The sequence below is a fragment of the Ursus arctos genome, unplaced genomic scaffold (assembly GCF_023065955.2).
Source record: "Ursus arctos isolate Adak ecotype North America unplaced genomic scaffold, UrsArc2.0 scaffold_2, whole genome shotgun sequence".
NCBI lineage: Eukaryota > Metazoa > Chordata > Mammalia > Carnivora > Ursidae > Ursus > Ursus arctos.
The window spans coordinates 59,158,221-59,175,820 of record NW_026622874.1 but is presented as its reverse complement, the minus strand read 5'-3'; the positions used below and the strand labels follow the sequence as shown (position 1 = coordinate 59,175,820).

Sequence of the window (17,600 nt, the reverse complement as noted above, 5' to 3'; positions counted from 1 at the left end):
GGGCCATTATTCTTTCTTTCTACTTGTGAAAATTCTTTTCCTTCCTGCTGTCAAGATGTTTATCAAATCCTGTGTTTCTCATAGACTTTTGAAACACATAGAAAATAAGAAATATTCCAGTGAATGAAGCATACCAAATGTAAGGAATAAGCAAGACACATTGCTTTGGGGGAAGTGGCTGTTAAAAAAAATCCAGTCTGTACTTGCTAAAGTGAAGCAAGGAAATTCAGTCCTTAAATCTTTAAAAATCGATTTTTCCTCAAATATCATTCCACAAAATTGGAAGTAAAGGGCTCAAAGGTGAGGAGAAGGGAGGGAGGGAGACGGAGCACACATCGTTAACACACAAAGTAAAATTGTACAAACTTAAACGGTTTATTGTAGACTAGGGTCATAGTCCAGGACACCAAATGCTCGTGCAAGAAATTCACCATTCGGAAGGAGCTGGAAGATTTGTACTGCTGCCTGGGGATCAATGAGGAGTAATTCACTGCCTTGGAATAATTCCCCTTCCCACTCCGAATCCTGGTTTCTGCACCAGACCTCCACGGGGAGGGCTGCTCATTCCACCACCCGGCCAACCTCCAGGGCCTCCAGATCCCCACAGGTGGTTATCTCGAGAGTCTCCTTCCCCGGGGGCATCCCGAGTTTTCTTTTCCATATTCAGATGGACCTCACCTCTGAACACAATGGGCCTGTTGCTAAGGGGCTCAGAATCATCAAACACAACAAACCCCAGACTGGGTAATTTCCTGCCACTGTTAGTGCAGAGCTCTACCACATTCCCATAACTTTGAAAAAAATCTTTAAGCTTCAATTTGTCCACTTCATGGGGCAGGTTGGTGACCATCAGGGCGTCTCGCGGTTTTTGGGGGTTCAACATCACCTTGCTCATCAACCTCATGGATGGGTCTAGGTCCCCTCTGGGGAGGAATATTTATTCGTTGTTCTTGCACTCTTTGATCCTTCTGAGCCCTTGGCAGGGTACTTGAACAGCATGAGGTGGTATCCCAGTAACTGGAACAGCCCCACTGGGTGGAAGGTCACCAATGCCCAAGAAAATGTCCTCAAGTCTTCCTGTGTGGTCTGAGCTACGTCCGTAGGTGCTGGGAAAAAACTCTTCTGTGTATCCTCAGGAGCAGTTTCTCCTAATACTGGCTCAGACTTTCCCTCTTGGATTTCAGACCCAGGTTCTTGCTCTGGTTCTGATTCAGCAACAGGTTCCTTTACACGTTCTTCCAAGTCATTGCTGACAGTCTGATCATAGAAAGTTCCAGAAGCATCAGGTACCAATTCAGGTGTCTGCTGTCTTTCTTCAGGTTCCTCTGCCTCTTCCTCAGATTCCTCCTGAGGCTCGGTGACAAAGCCACCAAAGACCTCATCTTGGTATCTGAAGATAGATACTGTGAACGTAGAACTTATTTGCAACAGAGCCCTTAGGATCAAGGACAAATGCCTGCATGAATCTCTCAAATCCTGGTTATTAGAGAGCAGCCCAGTCACCTGGACCATCACATCATCATTCAGAGTGGCATGAGCATCAACGGGGCGAATCTTAGTGTGGCAATTGGTACAATTTTTGTGACGTCACTTTCCTGTGCATTTCTTTCTGTCCTGCATCTGCTGGCTTTCCATTTGAATCCCACCCCCCATGGACATAAGAAGAGTTCTTTCCATAAAATCTGTGAGGCATGTCTGGGGCCTGGTTCAGCAGTGTGTAATACTTCCTCACACGTTCCCGCCCCTGCTGGCAGGGGACGAGGCTTCTCGATAACCATTGCTTTGGTCAATTCAAGCCGCTCAGCTGAGCGGGAACAGAGCAAACTTTCCTCTACAGCACGGCAGGAGGCAACATCCCCTCCTGCAACCGTGTCCACCTCTAATTGTGAAAATTCCATACAAACTTCGGGCCCAATACAAGACTCATCTCTTAAAAAAAAATTCCTAACTATTTTATCTCTTCTAGTTACTATAGCTCTTTTGGTGAATGGTGGTTACAAATGTGACTTCAAGGTTATTTCAAATATAATAATTGCTACCATTCGGGGGGCTTCTGCTATATGCTAAGCCCTATAGTGAATATGTCATGTATATGACACGATTTAATCCTTATGTGATGGGGTGGGTGTTATTTTTCTGTTTTGCAGAAGAAGGAACTGCCTTTTGGAGCAGGACATCATCCAGCTCAGAGATCCCTGGACCAAATCTGGATGGTCACTCAAAGCTGCTTGCCCATTCCACACGGCTGCAGTTCCTTCTGCCCAACCCATATCCCTGAGCCCCCTACGTGTGGAATCTGCCAGGATTCTAAATCCAAAGATGGATTTAACTGTCAGCCTGGCAATCTCAAGATTTAGAGAAAATGAAAAGAGCTTTTTTCCCCCTACTTACAAATAAGATCAAAGATACCTAAGTTAAGAGGGCAAATTATCTGAGGTTTTCATACCTTGTTGGAAAGAGAACTGGTACCAGCATCCTAACTCTGGGTCTGGAGCTCTTCGGCAGTCCTCCTCCTCATCAGTATGACTTTCTCCTTTGGCTGGCAAGAATATTGTTGAGCAAGTTAATGTTCAGAACACATGAGTTTAAAGGAATTTTTCACCTCAGCCAAGATTTCTTTAGACTGAACATCTGAATGTGGAGCTCAGGAAAAAGCACAAGGAGAGATGGTTGGCTTCGGTTCATTTCCAGTGAGTCAAAAGTGCTATAAAAAATAGAAGGATAGGGATAATTGTGCCGTGCACGTCAGAGGTAAAGCCAGAGGACGCACAGGACAGTATGACATTGTCTAGTTAGTTAGCTCGTCCTGCAGGCACCTCACGACCCTCCCTCATGGCAAGGGGCTTTATGTGCTGCCGTCTACAAGCCACAACAAGGGCCCGATGCCGAACCAGATGCCATTTCTTCCACACCACGTCTTCCTGGTGAACTAGATTCCTAGGTTAATCTGAGAATGTTGACAAAAAATAGAACTATAAAGAAAAAAATCAGTACACACAAAATGCTACCAATTACAGTATTCATAGAATGTTTTCTAGTGTACCAGAACACTTGCATATATTTTCAAATTTATTCTTCCCAACTGTGTGATGTAAGAGTTATTATATTATATTGGAGTATCTATTGCATTGGGTTCATTCCACCATGATGGAGTTGAAACATTTGATGTACCTCACTTTAGCTTATCCAGTTGGAAATTGGCAGGATTGGGATTGAAACCCAATTCCAACTTGCATCCCTTCCTCAACACACACACACACACACACACGCACACACATGCACACACACACACACACACACACTCAAACCACTGTTTCTGTCAATGTTTAACCTAGGACTATCTCTAGGAAAAATGATAAAAAAATTTATTGGATACTTCAACCAATATTAATTAAATTCCAGTGTGTGCTATGTACTGTTTGAGATACTTAGGATGAAACAGTGAACAAAAGCAACAGAAACATCTGCCTCTTGAAACTTACATTCTAGTGGGTCGAGGTAGATGATAAAGATGAATGGAGTAGATAAGAAAATTATAAAGTATGCTAGGAGACAGTAAGTGCTATGGCATAAAAGAAGAGGCAGATCAGGACTAAGGGAATTAGGATCATGAGGGCGGGGCAGATGACTATAGTAAAGAGGATGGTCATGGGGGAGATGTCAAGGAGACAATGTCTCCTTGACATTGATGCGAAGGTTTGAAGGATGTGAATATCTGGGGAAATAGTCTTCCAGGAAACTGCCAGAGCATAGATGCTAACGTGTGAAAATGCCAGACATGTTCGAAGAACAGGAAGGTGGCCGGATGGGAGTACAGAGAGAGCCAGGAGTAAAAGGTGAGGTCATGGGTAATGGGGACACGTGGAGCCTCATAGATCATTGTATTATGAGGACTTTGATAGTCTTCTGAGTAAGGTGGCGAGCCAGGTGAGGGTTTGAGTAGAGACATGACAGGGTATGATTTATATTTGGAGGATTATTTGTGCTGTTCTGTTGGGAATAAATTTAGGGGGAGAGTGGGAGCAGGAAGACCAGTGAGGAGGCTGTGCGGTGTGTTCATTCGCTGGGGATGCTGTAGGAGCTGCTGTAAACTGGCCGGCTTAACACAACAGTATTTTATTCCCTCACAGGTCAGGAGACTAGAGGTCGAAAATCAACCTATTGACTGGACCATGTTCCCTTCGAAGCCTCTAGGGTAGGATCCTTCCTGTGTCTTCCAGCTTCTGGTAGCTCCAGGTCCTTGGCTTGTGGCAGCATGACACCATCTCTGCCTCTGTCTTCACATGGCTGTCCTCTCTGTGTGTCTCCAGGTCACCTTCCCTCTGGGTGTGTCTGTCTAGTCAGATCTAATTAAGCTCCCTCCTAAATGACTTTTTTTTCTTAACTTGGTCACACCTACAATGACCCTATTTCCAAATAAAGTCACATTCGGAGGTACTAGGGGTTAGGACTTCAGCTTTTTCGTGTGTGTCGGGGGTGCAATTCAACCTGTAACATGCAGTCATCTGGGGAAGAAATGGTGGAGCTTAGAATAGGGTGGTATCAGGGGGACTGGTGGGCAGTGGTTAGATTCTGGGTGCATTTTGAAGGTAGAAGCCACAGAAACGGGGGCTAGATCAGATGTGAAGTATGTGAGAAAAGCCAAAGATGGCTCCTGGAAATCTTGCTGAGCAGCTGGAAGAATAAGGCTATCTGAGAGTGAAACATGTTTTTGGAGGAATGTGGATATTAGAATTTTAGTTTTTGATACGTTGAGTTTGGGATATTTACTTAGAAAAACGAAGGGATGTTGAGGGGAAGTTGAATTTATAGGTCTAAACTTCAGACGAGAGATCGAGGCTGAGGGTAGAAAGGTTTAAATTTGCCAGTCTTCAGCAAACAGAAGAAATTTAAAGCCGAGTGAGTGATTGAGGTCGCCCAGGAAGTGAACGTCACTAGAAAAGATGACCCCGGTCAGAGCCTTGGGCCACTCCCACATGGAGATGTGGGTAGAAGAGGAAGAACTCACGAGAGACAGAGGAAGAGGAGCCAGCGAGACAGGAGGAAACAAGACAGTGAGCATCCTGAGAGCCTGGTGAAGAGAGTGCAGCCAAGGATGGGAACGCTCAGCTGTGATCAAGGCTGCAGGTAGTTGAGGTGAGACAAAGACTGAGAATTGATCATTAGGTCTGGACGGAGAGAAGTTTTCATGACCTTGACAAGAACTGCTGGGGAGTGGGGGTGAGGAAAGCCTTTTCAGAATCGGTTCAAGGGAGAATGGAAAGAGAGGCTTTGGAGACAGCAAGTTTAGACAATGTTTTGGGGGACCGGGATGGTAGCATGCAAGGACAGCGGAATCAAGGTGGGTTTTCTTCTCCTTGTTTACAGGTCAGAAACACAAACACATGTTTGTGTATTGATGGCAATGACTAGGGGAAGTTGATCTCACCTCCTTTCTGATTGTCTCTCTGCTCTCCTGACACTTCCACATCCCCTCACCCTCATGCATCCCTGGTCCTATTGGTATCTCTTAGGCTCACTGTCCTGGAGGAAGGTCCCATGGTTTGGACAACATCCCCCCTTCTTTTTTTGGTTTCGGTTTCTTCTGTCTCTCTAAAATAGCATCGTTATATGGGAGCAACCTTAAGTGTCCACTGGTCAATGGATGGATATAGAAGATGTGATATATATATATATATATCTATATATATAGATAGATGTGATATATATATATATATATATCTATATATATAGATAGATAGGTAGATAGAGAGAGAGAATGTCATATATCATATGTATATCATATATACATACATATATGCCAGAGAGGAGGGAGGTGGGGGGATAGGAGAAATAAGTGAAGGAAGTGAAGAGGTACAAAATTTCAGTTATATAATAAATTAAGGCACAGGAATGAAAAGTACAGCGTAGGGAATATAGTCAATGGTATCATAATAGCGTTATATGGTGGCAGATGGTGGCTCCACTTGTGCTGAGCATTGCATAATGTGTAGAATCATCAAGTCACCATGTTGTGCACCTGAAACTAACATAACATTATATGTCAACTATACGCCACCTAAAAATAAAAAGTAAGAAAAAAAGAAAAGGACAAAATTAATACAGGAACAGAGGGAAAAAAATCGTAAGAAACTATTTTGTTCAATTTTATGAAAATAAACTTGAAACCTTGGATTAAATGAGGAATAAAATAAAATGAAATATCATCATTAGATGATTTCTCTGCCTACCTCAAAGTGTTCAGGGAATGACTGACATCAAATCATGAAGATGACAGTGTTTTGCACACTTGGAAACCCTACACATATGATTAAAAAAAAAAATCTATCCAAAGCATCCAGTGTCTACATCAGACAGGAGTTCCCTCCTCGCACCCCCATGGCCTTTGTCTTAGTCAGGTCTTCCATTGCTCCCACCTAGTCTACTTAAGCAGGTGAGTTTCCAATTGGCCATCCTTGGCCCAGATGCCTCCTTCTACCCCATTCCCGCACTACCATCAGAATCCCCTTTCCAAGATGTAAAGCTGACCCAGGCCTTCTCCTGTTCAATACCTTTTGTTGGCTGGAGCTGTTCCAAAGTACCTGTTGTCCTTCAAATAGGTACTTTTGCACCTCTGTGTCTCTGTTCATAGGTTTTCTCTGGACTGATTTTCCCTTCTTCTGTGCCTGGAATGAGTTCGTCTTCATGCTTCAGTACCAAATTCAAGTGACCCCTTATCCATGAAGACTTTTCTGACTCCTCCACCCAACTCCAGGCAGAATTGATTGCTCTTGCCTCTGGACTTCCAAAGATTTTATAAACTACATTCTAATATATGTTTTTCAAGTATCTATCTGGTTTTCCCTTCAATGGTGCCATTTATGAAGATGGAGACTATGATTGAAGCTTTTCGCTTTCACACCAGCCAGTACACTTCCTGGCACACAATAGGATTTAACAAAGCGTGTCATGTGGATGCTTCTCGTAGCCTGCCTTGGCCCTGTACAGTGCACCCATCTCACCAGGCTGGTAGCTATTGTGAAGACTTTTCTTCTGCTCACTGAGTGCTAATTCCCTGGAAGGATTAGTACATGTAAGATCCTTCTCTGCTAACAGAGACATCCCTACCACCACCATTCTGGCTTCTCATGTTGTACCCGCATTGTGAAAACATGCGAGGGTCACTGCTGTCCTTGGGTCCGTGGAGAGACCTTTTTCAAAAGTCACAAAGACCAGAGACAGAATGCCAGTGACTCATGTGAAGGTAAGAAAGACATTTTTGGTGGGAGTAGCCTGCCTGCCCCTTCACAGGTGAGCAGTGACTCACCCTTTCTGCAATTAAGAAACAGGTTTTCTTTGTCCTTGACATGGTCAGCAAATGAGCTTCAGAGCTCAGATAGCAAGATATGTAGAGCTTCTGCCTGTTAGTGAAGATACAATTTCCAAATGCAGTTCATAGCTTGAGTGATTTTCACTGCTCAGACCTTCTTCCATTCCAGATGACGGGGCTGACTGCACTGGGTGACCTTTAAGCCAACCCTGCTAATTAACAAGAAGCCATAGACCAAACAACCGAAACGGAAATACTTCAGACCCCTAGAATGTCCACTATCCTCAGAAAGTCTAAAATTAGGCCTTATGTTTGTGTATTTGATTTATCATAGATCCCTGGTGCCCCTGGTCATTCAGCCACTGTCCGTGCAATTCCTGTGACCCAGGGGGAATAAGGCGAAGGGAGACGCACATCTGACGGCACAAAAGAGTTTGGGAGGCTGAAGACTAATGTGATCTTTCCATCAAGACTGCATTAGGCTGTGGTCCAGTCACCGTTGTTTCAAAGTATTTTTAGCTGGGGAATTTGGAAGTTGTTAGCATCTATTTATCTTTATAAATGGAAATTTCTTATGCTGCATTCTCTCTTCTATCTGGAGCCTGCATCACTGAATTCTTTCATGCAAGAAAAGGCCAGTGTGTATTGTAACAGGGAGCACTGGATGGGAAGCAAGGGGTCTGGGTTTGAGAACTAATTCCGCCTCTTTCTAATGAATGATTGTGAACAAGTTACTTAAATGCTATGAACTTCCATCTCCTCTTCTGTTAAGTAGCTATAGCTATGCCTGCCCATTGCAAAGATTTGTGCTTCTCTGTTTGTGGGCTGTGCTCTGCTGCTCTCAGGAAGCGTGGTGAGTAAGAAGCCATGGGCCTTTCCTGGTGGGGTATCCTCAGTCCATAGGAGGCAGCACAGGCTCAGGGCTTACTGTGCCCATCCAGGAAAGAAGCTTGAGTCACTGATCAGAGACGCCTCCCAGGGGAGTTCATCCATATTTCTAAATAGCAATCATTCTGCCTCCCAATTCACTCATGGGTGCTTGAAAGTGGAATGAGTCAACCAACACCATTTCCTATGATGTTCTCTGTCTTTGGAGGAGTCAACATTATTTTGTTTATGAAGAGATCCTTGTCCTTGAGGATCAGTAAGGAGGCGAGATACAGATAGCTACAGCCCATGAAATGGGGAGGTCATGAAGCTGCAGCGCAGACTGAGAGCAGAAGCCAAGGAGCAAGGAGTCATTGGAAAGCATTCATGAAAGAGGTAGGTTTGAGGTCAAGTTTGAAAGAAGACACCATTACAACTCATAAGCTCTTTGATCTTGGGCAAGTTACTCAACCTCTTATGGTTGACAAACCATAAGAGACTCTTAATCATAGGAAATGAACTGAGGGTTCCCGGAAGGTTAGGGAGGCGGGGAGATGGGGTAACTGGGTGACAGACATTAAGGAGGGCACGTGATGATGTAATGAGCACTGGGTGTTATATAAGACTGACCTCTACCTTTGAAACCAATAATAAATATATATATATATATATAAAATTGAATTTAATGTATTTAATATAATTTAATTTATATATAATTGAATTTAAATTAAAAAATAAATGATAAAAAAGTTACTCAGCCTCTCTGAGCATTGATTTCTTCATACAAAAAATTCAGATATGAATATATTCTGATCAGGGTTATGAGGTTTAATGTAATGTTAATAAAATACTTGATAACGTTGTAATAAAAGAAACAACAGCTACAAATTAAATAGATAATATAAATAAAATTACAAATAAATATTAAATTAGTAAGTAAACATAAGTAATGGGAACTGTTATTTTTAGCAGCAAACCACTTCAGTGACGTGCACTCACTGGGTACCAGTCTGCAGGCTGGGCAGGCACTGGGTGCCTTGGTGATCAATCTATAGAGAATGGAGCCCCAGCTATTGGCTGAAGTGGAGAAACAGGGAAAAATGAAGTCTAGCTTTATCTTGTGAGCAGGATAGCTCAGCCAGGACCTAATAGCAAGGACCGACAGAAGACCACTTTTAGGGAAGGGCTGGTATGGCGGGTGGGAAGACGTGAGCCATGGGCAGCCCTGCTAGCCCAGGTCTAAACGTCTGCTGCTGGGGTTTAGTGGAGGATAGACAGGTGGGGCACAGCTGCCTGCCTTGCTCTGAGCATCATGGTGCCTCCTTTTTGGTGAGGAGCAAAGGGGACCCAACTGAAGAGAGAGGCTGGGTCCAGGAAGCGGTTTGATAGGAAGACATTGTAGCCACGGAATGACAAGAGCAGAGGAGTGCGTGGCAGTGAGCTGAACAGGAGGCAATACAGACCAGTCGGCTTGGCTAGAGTGGAGCGGTATATCCCGAGGTGGAGGAGTTTGGATTTGATCCCACTGAGTAGTGGAACGTCGTAGCTATTGAGCAAAGGACGAGAAAGACCATGAAAAATCAAGCTTGACGCAGACTACTTCAGTGACTATGAGAAGGATTGATTAGAGACGAGGGGATGGACAGACAAGGGCTGCAGGTAGGAAGATACTGCCATCGGTTATAGATAGAAATATGACAAATAAAGCATTCAGAACCCAGGCCAGAATCAGGGCAGGGCAGGCCTCTGGAAGTTAGATCAGGATCTCTTCTTTTCCTACCCATGCTTTATACCATGCGGTAAATCCTGTGTGGAACAGAGGCAACCAAAAGGTCTCCTTTGGATCCGCCAATCAAACTGAGGTTTGCAGAACGGGGTGGGAAACAGCATGAAGAAGGCAGGCTCCAGGGGGCCTTCTTGTTCCCAGGACGCACTCATTACTGTGGCCCAGAAGCAGAGAGGGCTGAATGGAGCAGGATCCCTTCCATCCCTTGAACAGGCAGGACCCTCTTAATCAGCTTCTCTGGCAAGATGCTTGACAATGCAACGAGAGAGAAGAGAAAGTTTGGAAGGGAAAAAGGGCTCTGTTTTTCAGCAGGAGTTACACGGTAGAGGAGAATAATTGCAAGATGGAAATAAGGATTGTACCCTCCCTCAGATCACAGGCATTTTTGGAAACTTCTGAGATGCTGTCAACCCCCACACATCACTATTTGTTTTTCCCGGGATGTGGGGCAGCTGGGAAGAGATTCAATATCTTCCACCCCCTCACTAGATAGAAAAGTTCTGTTTAAGCAGAACATGATGAAATGTCAGATTCTCAATAAAGGCAGCCTAGTGTCATGGAAAAGACAAAATTATGGCTCGGTGTACTGGAGTTCTGATCTCCCGAGTCCCTCAGGAGTACTGGGACTTGGTCACACCACACCAGCCCTCTGAATATTGGCTTCTTAAAAAATCTATATAATCGTGTTAGAAGATTTCTTCTAATTTTAAAATTCTATAATTTTGTAATCTGTAATATTATAGAAAGAAAAGTGTAGTAGGTCAATATTTTCAACACAAAATTGGGTCCATTTACCTTGTTTTAATGAACAAATTGGTTTGAGAATCATCACAAGTTAATTTTATCCATTGAATGGAAGGAATTTCGCCTATGTCTTTGTTTCTAGACTCTGGGGTATTATTATTTTTCTGTGACTCACCAGAATAGTAAATGCACCATAAAGATATGATCATTTGATTTTTTCCCCCTTGTTTTAGGGTTTTCATTCTCTATTCTTTTAGGAAGCATATCTTGATTTAAGCTGATTACAAACTATCCTCAGGAATCTTGGTTGAATCTTAAGTAGCTATGGATTTCAGTTTAATCATTCCCAAACTGATTACTCTTCCTTTTAGCTGCTATGACCTAAGTTCAAGTTATTGGCCTTGTTGCTACCATGGCAATGACGGATGACATCACTGAATCCAGGAGCAGGCAACTCCCCCAATTTATAATAAGTATGTTTTGGAGGTTACTCAAAGAAGATGTGGGCTTTGGGACTAAGCTCTGGAAGATAAATCTGTTTTGCCCACATAACTTTCTACTTTAAAATAAAATATATTAAATCTATTGCCATGACATTTTTCTCTAAGCAATATAGGGTGTTTTGCAAAAATTCAGTCTTGATTCTTGCCTTTATTGGAGAGAAGCTGTCTGTGCATACTTTTTTTTTCATTCTAAGAGAAATAAACTCTACTGATTTGGGTGCTTACCGTATGCTAGAATCTGAACACAGTGCCCTACGTGGATTGTATCATTTAATCCTCACAAAAGCCCTAGGAAGTGCGTAATCGTTTAAAAAATTATTTTTATGTTACAGATAAACCGAAGTATAGAGATTTTAAGTTATGTGCCAAGGTCACATCTAATGACTAGTGGTGCTGGGGTTTGAAATCAGGCATTTGGTTTCTACCCATGTGCTTAACCCCCTGCTGAACTGCCCCTGGGGCAGGGCGATGCCTGGTACCTGGTCTTTACATCAGCTCATGGCTTCCTTGCTAGGTGATAGAGTATAATAGTGGCACGGAAACAGAGAACCTTCTTTTTTTAATAGATTAAGAAAGCTTCTGAAGAAGACAAAGAGCCCAGTAATTTGTGTTCTATGTATGAATTGTTTTCTCTAATCAGGAAGCTCTTACCATAAGAATCTTTGCAAGACAGAACATAAGCGGATGGCAGTCTCCATGGTGTGTGTATATTTTGCACAGGGAGTTGGGGGAACATGAAAAGAGGAGATACCGAGGCTCTTTTGGGAACTTGAAAGCCAATCACATTTAGAGCAGCCGGCATTAAGCCTCTCTTTCCCAAGTGTGAGACAGGAAGAGTGCAGTCTAGAATGCATTTGTAGCAAGAATGCTGGACTGGGCTCAGGAGGCCAACAGTAATTCCCAGCTCTGCTGCAGACCCTGCACATAACCGGGGACTAGTTGCTGTACCTTTTTGAGGCTCAGTAAAATGGAGGATGGAATTACTGGTGCATAAGATCCTTCCTTTACCACTAACACTCATGTGTCTTTCTAGACGCGCTCCCCCTTACAGCAAAGGTGACAGGTGATGAATCTTGAGGGAGGGTAGGATGGAAACCCTGGGCCTCTTCACTAGCTTCTCTCCTGGTCTCTCTCAAAATGCCTCTCTGGCTGCCCAGTCAGGGACATTGGTGTGACTTTCAATGTCAGGGTGAATCTGTTTGTTTCTCAGAACTTCTGTGGGGCTGGAGACAATAGTTTCAGTGAAGAGGCAAGTAAATTGGAAGCAGAATTCTGGTTCCAATTTCTAACCCTCCTTCAACGAGCCTACTCACCCCCAGCCGTACAATAGGGAGTTTGACCATACGCTACTATGATCTCAGTAGAAGATTCTCTTGTGATACCCGCATCTGTGTGTGCTAACAGTTCAGGGAGGTTCATGAGCTGTATCTTTGCAAAATTTCTCTTTAGAAGTGTTGAATAGAATGGTTCTGATACTTCAGTCCATTACCCCACTACTTGGATGTGGGTGTCAGTGATCAGTTACTTGAGGGACGTATGTCGGAATAAGATGCCTATTAGTCATTCTAGGAGCCCCCCCCCAATATCTTATGTGGCCAGCTTCGCAGTCTCCTCACTTTCTTCTTGCCTCTAACTCTTCTAACTTGTGCTCCCCCTCTCTACATTGCCACCAATCCTCCTTCCTTAAATACAAATCTGATCATGCTGGTTTCATTATTAAAATCTTCCAGTAATTCAACATTGTCTGTAAGGTAGGTGTATTAGTTTTCTTGGGCTGCCATGACAAAATACCATAGACTGGGTAGCTTACGCAACAGAAATTGATTTTCTCACCGTTCTGGAGACGGGAAGTCTGAGATCAGGGTGCCAGCAGGGTTGGGTTCTGCTGAGAGCCCTCTTCCTGGCTTACACATGGCTGCCTTCTTGCTGCTCACATGGCTTCTCCATGGCACGTGCATGTGGGAACATTCCCTCCCCTTCCTCTTCTTATAAGGCTGCCAATCCTACTAGCTTAGTATCCTACCTTTATGACCTCTTTTAATCTTAATCGCCTCCTAAAGTCCCTATGGGCAAATGCAATGACACTGGGCGGTAAAGCTTTAGCATGTGAATTTGAGGGAGACACAATTCAGCCCATAGCAGTAGGGTTCAAACTGTTTAACAAAAAAGAGGGTCCTTAGCAAAAAAAGACCCTTTACTATCCATTTTAACAGAGCTGTATCTCCTGCCACTTCCTTTTTTACACTGAAATAGTCCCCATTCTTGCAACCCTCTATTATTTATCACTTGTCCATATGTGTTACCTGGATCTCATCTCTAGAATGGGAATAGACATACCTATGTTCCGTGATGGTTATAAAGTTAGCGGGAGTATATGTAGCGTCATTTGCAAATATCTTCTCCCATTCCGTGGGCTGCCTCTTAGTTTTTTTGACTGTTTCCTTGGCTGTGCAGAAGCTTTTTATCTTGGTGAAGTCCCACAAATTCATTTTTTCTTTTGTTTCTCTTGCCTTTGGAGATGTGTCACGAAAAAAGTTGCTGTGGCCGAACGTAGGTTGCAGCCTATGTTCTCCTCTAGGATTTTGATGGATTCCTGTCTCACATCGAGGTCTTTCGTCCATTTGGAGTTTATCTTTGTGTATGGTGTGAGAGAGTGGTCAAGTTTCATTCTTTTGCATGTAGCTGTCCAATTTTCCCAGCACCATTTATTGAAGAGACTGTCTTTTTTCCACCGGATGTTTTTTCCTGCTTTATCAAAGATTAGTTGCCCAAAGAGCTGAGGGTCCATTTCTGGGTTTTCTATTCTGTTTCATTGGTCTATGTGTCTGTTTTTGTGGCAGTACCATGCTGTCTTTGTGATCACAGCTTTGTAGTACAGCTCGAAATCCAGCAACGTGATGCCCCCAGCTTTGTTTTTCCTTTTCAACAATTTCTTGGTGATTCGGGGCCTTTTCTGGTTCCACACAAATTTAAGGGCCGTTTGTTCCAGTTCTTTGAAAAATGTCATTGGTATTTTGATCGGGATAGCGTTGAAAGTGTAGATTGCTCTGGATAGCATAGACATTTTAACTATGTTAATTCTTCCAATCCATGAGCATGGAATATTTTTCCATCTTTTTGTGTCTTCCTCAATGTCTTTCAAGAGTGATTTGTAGTTTCTAGAATATAGATCCTTTACGTCTCTGGTTAAGTTAATTCCAAGATAACGTATGGTTTTTGGTGCTATTGTAAATGGAATATAATAAGTTGTTTCTTTAAGAACTGAGCTTAGAATTCTTTTTGAAGAGTCGGAGCTCTCATTATTTAAGGAGCAGCATATTACGGATGGGGTTAGTTGGAGGATGAGGCCTCTCGGCATAAGTTGATGGGCCAGAGTCAGGCTATACTACTTAAGAAATGAAGAAGGGTTTGAGGAGATGGAGACATGTAATGAAGGAAGGAGAAGGCATTAAAGGAGAGAGAAGAGGCACCCACATCAGGTAGGATGACCAGCCTTCCTTGTCTGCTCAGGACAGAGGGATTTCTCTGGACGCTGGGCTTTCAGTGCTTAAAATAGGGAAATCCCAGGCAAACCGGGAAAAGTTGGTCACCCTAGCACCATGTCAGGAGGCAGGAGCCCAAATGGAAAAGAAACACGTGAAAGAGGAAATCGATAGAGTGGAAAGCAATAATTTATTTCTACTATTTTGCAACCATAATGAAATTAATCGGTCTAGGCAAGGATCATTAATGGTAGCTAAGTTTATTAAGTGAAAGGTTGTTGAGAGACTTTCTAATGATTGCATCAAGCTGACAATACCTGCACCCAGTGATTTTTCTTAACATCCCCAAAAGCAGATTCTAGATATTATGAGTTTCCAGTATGATGCAGTCAGACATACACAACTTTATGTGGAAAGTAATCTTATTCTCTCTCAAAACAAATCACAATCTAATCACACCTCTGGGTCTATAAATTCACTCAAAATATAGGGACTAAAGGACCATGTTAATATTACTGAGAATCACTCAGCTTTAGAGAAAAAGAGAGAGAGAGAAAGACAAACCAAGAGAAAGACTCTTAATTATAGAGAACAAACTGATAGTTATCAGAGGGGTGGTGGACCGGGGAGGGATGGGGAAACAGGTGATGGAGATTAAGGAGGGCTCTTACTGTGATGAGCACTGGGTGATGCATGGAAGTGTTAAATCACTGTATTGTGCACCTGAAACTAATATTAACTGTGTATTAATTATACTGGAATTTAAAGTAAAATAAAATAACAACATAAATTCGCTTTACAGATTGAGAAAGTGGGAAATTCTGTAGGACAAATGACCCAGTTATTCAATAAGTAAATGTAAAGAAAAAAAAAAAAGAGGTAATCTCAAAACGAAAAGAGATTTAAGAAACATTGCAACCAAAAGTAATATGTGAACTTTTTAGGTCTTGATTTGCTTAAACAAATGGTAAGAGAAAATCGTAATTGGGGAAGCTTGGAGAAAACATGGATATTTGATGACATTAAGGAATTACCTTTCAATGTGGCGATGTTACTGCGGTAATATATAAAAAAAGAAGTCTTTATCTTTTAGAGATACGTATTGTAGTAGTTAGTGCTATGTAACAAATTACCATGCATTCGGGGGCTTAAAAGACACACTTATGATCTCAGGTTCTGGAAGTCAAATCTGCACGCAGCTTAGCTGGGTTCTCTGCAAGGGCTATGTCAGCATGTCCACCTGGGCGGGGAAGGGTCCATTTCTAAGCTCATGTGATTGCTGGCAGAATTCAGCAAGCCACCAGACTGAGGGTCTTAGCCTCTTGCTGGCTGTCGGCTAGAGGCCACCTTCATTTCCTTGCCCTACGGCCCTTTCTCTAGGAAAGCTCGTGGCATGGCAGCTGGCTTCTGCAAAGCCAGCAAGGGAGAGAGTCTCCTAGAAAGATGGACATTGCAGTCTTATGTTACTTACTCATGTGCATTCTGTCACTTGTGCCATGTTTTATTGGTTAGACGTAAGTAGCACGTCCTGCCCACACTCAAGGGAGGGGGATTACACAAGGGTGTGAGCACCAAGGAAGGGGAATCATGGGAAGCACTGTAGGGTCTATTTGTCTCATGTACTGAATAAAATATGATATTTATACCAAAACAGTATTATTTCTGGTAATAATGCTATGTTCGGAATTTGCTCTAAAATGATCTAGTGATGGTAGGAAGGGGAAGAAATTGATTAAATAAATTCAACCATAAATTGTTGAAGCTGGGTGATTGGAATGTGAAGGTTTTCTATACTCTCTTCTTTTGCATCTGTTTTGCTAGTTTTCAGAATAAAATGCAAGACAATATCATATACATTATTTAAAAGAAGAAACTGAGAACCAGGAAGGATTAGAAAACATATGAGCACCTTGAGAATCCTTGGAGATATTGAGAAGGGCTCTGAGTCTCCCGATATGCTTAAAATGGACATTCAAGCCAAATTTTACTTCAATGTGAAAAGACAAGACTTCAGCAAGTGGGAGCACATTGGGACTGTCCGAGGCTGACATTTAGGCTGTACAGGCTTAGAGGGATCTGTCATAGCAGCTGGCGTATGATAGGTATTAATAAATGGTCACTCTCATTACCAGATATCCTACAAGGCGCCCAATAGGGGGCATAGAAGCGAACCCACGTATTGCATGGTGCACTGGGTGTTATACACAAGTAATGAACCATGGAACTTTACATCAAAAGCTAGGGATGTACTGTGTGGTGACTAACATAATAAAAAATTATTATTAAATAATAAATAAAGGATAGATCTTTGAAAAAAAATAAAGGTACACTTCTCATGATGAGCACCGAGTCATGTATAGAATTGTTGAATATTGTTAAATATTATATACCAGAACCTAATATAATTGTATGTTAACCATACTGGAATTTTTTTAAAAATTAATTAAAAAAAAGAATATTATTCACCAAAAAAGAAGAAGAAGAAGAAGTGAACCCACATAGATCCTCTTGTTCTCAGAGGTTTTGTGCTTATTCCTTTTCTTTCTCTCTCTGCCAGCCCCCATGCCACATGTTACTTTTATATCACTCTTAGGAGCTACAGGACATTAGATGTATTATAAAAACCTAGTACTAATTGATTACTTGTAAAAATACCAGAAGGAGTGCTTCCACTGCCCCAGAAGTGATATTTAATCCCCCCTCAATCTCTGACCTTCTTACCAGGATACAAAGCGCCAGGCATGAAGGTTTGTGATAAACCCTGGCCCCCTCCCCGCGCTGCCCTCTCGGACTCTGGAAGAGCAGCGATGGGATCGGATGCCCAAGCTAGGCCACAGTGCTGTCAATAAAACAGTGCTTTAATTAGTGGCAAACACCTACCAGTAGAGGAGGAAATGTTACGGATATTC

General features: G+C 42.6%; 1 pseudogene; it reads right to left on the bottom strand.

Moving 5' to 3' along the window:
• Nucleotides 1–487: 487 nt before the first annotated feature.
• On the bottom strand, nt 488–1,778 carry LOC113268678 (ras GTPase-activating protein-binding protein 1-like; annotated as a pseudogene).
• Between the last annotated feature and the right edge of the window lie 15,822 nt (nt 1,779–17,600).